Source organism: Phodopus roborovskii, unplaced genomic scaffold (genome assembly GCF_943737965.1).
Source record: "Phodopus roborovskii unplaced genomic scaffold, PHOROB, whole genome shotgun sequence".
Taxonomy (NCBI): domain Eukaryota; kingdom Metazoa; phylum Chordata; class Mammalia; order Rodentia; family Cricetidae; genus Phodopus; species Phodopus roborovskii.
In genome coordinates, this window is record NW_026126437.1 from 76,095 (window position 1) to 80,926 (window position 4,832).

Below are 4,832 nucleotides of genomic sequence, written 5' to 3' on the forward strand. Positions count from 1 at the left end.
TCTAAGTATTTTCTCATGGTTTCATATTACCAGAGAGTGGACCTGGACCTCTGTTCACTCCAGGCTCTACATGCTGACTCCTTCCTAGTACTTCCTTGAGTCCTCCTTATCTCCTAGTCCCGTTTATCTTGCTTTCCTATCAGCCAACATTGTTTTGTTCATTAACCAGTAAGAGAAAAATATTTACAGAATGACATCTCCCATCATTGTTCCTTTTCTTTCTCTTGCTTCTTAGGATAAATATGGCAGTTAATGGATGAAACATCACAGATGTGCATAATAATGGAGGCTGGGTTGAAAAAAATTATCTTATATAATTTTTTATTTTATTGAAGATAGATTTCCTTTCACACATAATGTATTTCAATTATAAGTTCAGGTTGAGTCTATATCTTTGATATTCTTTTTTTTTTTTTTTTAGGTTGTATCATTTTTTATAGGTAAGAAGATCAAGACAGTACACATAGAAACTCAATGGTAAAGTTAAGTTTACAGCTGTCTATCTTGGATTGTAGACTTTTAGTACACAATATTTATTGTTAGTGTAAGACCTGAGAAATTTAGTTGAAGATATAACATTAACAGAAACTTTGTACAAAATATTCAAATTTGGGGAATTTCATTTCACAGAAAAATACCAAAAACTTTCTTCCAAAACAAGTAAGTCAAAATATGACATGTATAATATTGATGAGTCATATGACTCAGCCTTTTCTGTACTCCTTACATTTTATATACAAAAAATGCTTTCAGAGTGCCTTTATAAATAATAGTAATCCCTTGTAATCTACAGTTGGCTCTTCTGTTTTCTGATGCCCATGATAACCTGCTGTCCAAAATATCGATGAGAAACTCCAGAAAGGAGGAATTTATACTTTTAAATTATATACCATTCAGAGTAACATTACAAAAATTTCAGTGTCCTGTTCAGGACATCAATTATCCTCTTCATTAAGTGTATCCACATTGCATATCCTAATTACTTGCTTGTTATTATCTAAAGTAGATGTTATCAGAATAAAGATCAAGATTTTATAGCGGTTGTATACAGAATTTGGTATCATCTCCAGTTTGGGCATCCATTGGGGAGTGGGGGGTGGGGGAGGGGGAGGGGGAGGGAGAGGTCTTAACAGTATCCCCAGAAGGTAAGAGGGAACTACTGTAGTAGTACAAGTCATTAAATCCTAGACATTTTATTGTTTTTGGTGCATCTTCTTACGCATTTCTTCAAGAGCTGCTTCTTTCTCTCTTACAATCTGCTTAAGTCTTCTTATTTTTTTCATCTCTGATGGTTTCTTCTAATTCTGGTGGTGGCAATAGAAAAATATCTTCCATATAGCTTTTACTGAAACAATTACTTTGTCCAAAAGATGCACTTGAACTTAATATGCTTTTGTCTTGCTTCTCATGGGAGCAGTTTTCTACCTCAGTTCTCTTGTCTTCCCTGGTTGTGCTATGGCTTGCGACAATGTTGTGTTGCGGATTATCTGATGTTGGTAAAATACTAAGAAGTTGGGAACTGGAAGCATCAGTTCCATTCATGACTGTGTTACTAGCTTTCTTAATTTTTCTCCTTTTTGTGTAATCCATCTTCTTAATGGATTTTGCTTTTCTTTTCTTAGAAAAACTCTGTTTTGTTTCTTCTTCCTTCACCACAAACTCTGCATCTTTGTAAGAACTATTACTCTTCATTAAACTGCTAAAGGAATCACAACCTTTTATAGAGCCCAGACAGTCAGGGATCCGAGTAAGACACACTCTCAATTCTTTAGTGAGACCAAATAGCTTTTTAAATTCAGCATCAGTCTTAGTATTACTTCCTTGAGAATATTTCTTGTTATTTCTTTCTTCAGTATTTTTTTTTTTTTTTTTAACATCGGTGCCATCTCACACTGGGTCAATGCGAGCCTGAATTTTCCTCTGAGGTTTCCAGAAAGGCGCTCTGGAGTCTATTAGACATTTTAGAAGGGTGGGAGAGGACAGGGCAGTGAATAGTGTGGGGACAGGGTCCCCTACCGGGCGCGAACCAGAGAGTGTGGCCCCGCAGCCACGGAGGGGCGTGCGGCGGGCCTATCTTTGATATCATTAATAGAATTGTTTAGACATATATAGAAATGTTACTGTGATATTGACTTAGAGCACTTTGGGTACTTGGAGGGGCAAATGTCTCCCTTACTTGGTTTAGGAGACAACACAGGATTTACTTCTGAGGGAAAGGATTCCTGGGACTTTAAGTGTGCAGTCTCTTCATTTTTCTTTGCATCCTTTTAATCTTTTTGGATTATATTTTTGGAATGATGTGAAAAGCTACTCTAAAACTTCAATATTGAATGCTTATTGTATTAAATTTAGAGTTTATTCATCTTGAATTAATTTTCATCATAATATGTTTGGCCAACTTCTAAATTAATTTCTTGGTTTGTAAAGTTTTATCATTGAAGCACCTCTTGATGAACACCCTATACTGGTCCAGTAGTTAGTATTCCCCATTTTCAAATATTTAAGAATAGTTTTTGCAAGTGTGGGTGATATTTTCATTTATTTCTTTATTATTCCTCTCTCTTCCTTAATATCCCAATCACAGTTTTTCCTCCTCCCACTCCTATTTACACCCCCTCCTCCTCTACCACAGATCAACTTCTTGTCTGTTTTACTTTAGAAAACAACAGGGGCATCAACTGATTATGGCATAACACCTAGAAATAAGACTAGGCATAAACCCCCATATAGAGGTTGGATGAGGCAACCCTGTAGGAGAAAAGGGGTCTAAAGACCAGGCAAAAGTCAGAGGCACCCCCACTCCTACTGTTACAAGTCTTACGAGAACACCAAGGTATACAACATATATGTGAGTGATTTTGTGTGTCCTATATTCAGTTTATGTTCTGTTCCTTTCTTGTTTGGCTCTAATTTGACAAAGAATGTTTACTAACTTGTTTGTTTGTTGGAGCTTTCTATTAAGTTTTGAAGTCCATTAGCACAGATATGTAGTTTTCCTCCTCCAATTTGATGTTGCCTATTGTTTGTCTTTTTATACTCAGGTTCATCTTCAATTTATTTTATCTGTGTTTTGTAGTTATTCTTATTTATAACCTGAGTATAGTTTGCGATAGATATACCTAAGTACTTCCTTGATATAACTTTCTTGTTCAAGGTGAAGTTTTTTTTATTTCTTGAGACACAATCATGTGAGTTGAAAGCAAATGCAAGTTTCATTTACTTTTTGTTTTTAATATACTTTCATGTTTTACTTGCATTTGTTGTTTGAGCTAGTAATTCCATTATAATGTCAAAGTCGGAATTTTGAGAAAAAATTTTTCACTTTTCAAGTATTTTACAGAAAATATTTAATGTCCCATCATTTGGTATAATATTATCAATATATATTTCATGGATATTCTTTGCCCTTTGGAAAAGGGACAACTATACTTGTAGTTTGGAAAGAGTTATTTAAATTACTGTATACTTTTGATTTACTGATTCAACTTGTCATAGTTTTTCTTTAGGTTAATGCTGTGATTATGTACAGTAACTGTCCTGTTACCTAAAACATCACTTGTTTAATTGTGGCATTTAAATTTTTCTGTACACTCTTGGTTTATCCAGTATTTGTTTGTTTTCTTGCCTGTTTATTTATTTGTTTATCAATTGTAGATATTGTGAATGGGACTGATTTCCTCATTTCTTAGTCAATTTGTTAATTTGCTGTTTGTTCTGCATAGAAGGTGCCTTTCATTACTCTTTAAGTCTCTACACTATTGTATTAAATCTAAATTTTGCTTCATATCTTTGAAAAATCTCATCTAACTAAATGAAATTATTTCATTTGTGAAATTTTTTGAGTAATAAGTTCAAATAGTGGCTTTGTCCATACTATATATGAAATTGTAGCAAAATAGCAAGATTATATTAGGAATTTAATAAACATTGTAGAATGTATATTCATTTATATAAGTCATGAAACAAAAAGAAAGGAAGGACTTTCAAGAGCACTGAATTCCTTATAAATGTTGTATAGAATATTCTTCAAACTTCATGTAGTTCTATATAGTGAAATGCCCTCTGTTATACTATAGAAAGGTAATTAGTTATAAACCATCATTACTATATCATAGTATGCATTATATTTAATTCTCTTGCAGCTCAGACAAAATAAAATGACTAGAGTACCTTGAGGAAGCATTGTTATGCATATTAATTTGAGGCTCATTATTAAAGTCATACTAACTTATTTTAACACCACTGTCATAATCCTGAGATAAACAACCTTTTTATACAACTATTGATTCTCAGTATAGTATCTGGTTTTAATTTACAAAATAAATCTTGTTTGATAATGGACATGACTGTTGTTCACAAATAAGAGTGTCTTGTTCCGAACCTAGCCTGTGCCATTATTTATGTGACTAAAGTTTATTTTTCTTTCCTTTATATTACTTTTCGATTTTGTGGCTTGAATAAATTCATTAGCCTACATATTCTGAAGATTTTTTAACTTATACTATTAAGAAAAAACAGCAAAAATTGTATAAAACACAAACACAAACACAATGCAAGTTGAACCTTTAAAAACTGATTGGAAGCAAATTTTCATTTACTTGCAAACTCACTATTACTGAAATCAGCAAGGAAGCCTAAGCATCTAGTAACACCACCAGAGGTGGTATTACATAAAGATCTCAAATAAGGATTTATTTTTTCTAATACTTCATAAAAAGAATGAATTTGTTTCAATAGTTCACAAATTATCTGTAGTTAACTTGATAAAAAACTGAAGTAAGGAAGTCTGAAAAGGAAAAAGCCAGTTGTAATATACACAACTGATTCTATCA

At 32.9% G+C, this 4,832-nt stretch overlaps 1 pseudogene; it reads right to left on the reverse strand.

Moving 5' to 3' along the window:
• Nucleotides 1–1,111: 1,111 nt before the first annotated feature.
• LOC127224494 (ligand-dependent nuclear receptor-interacting factor 1-like) lies at nucleotides 1,112–2,086 on the reverse strand (annotated as a pseudogene).
• Nucleotides 2,087–4,832: the final 2,746 nt, after the last annotated feature.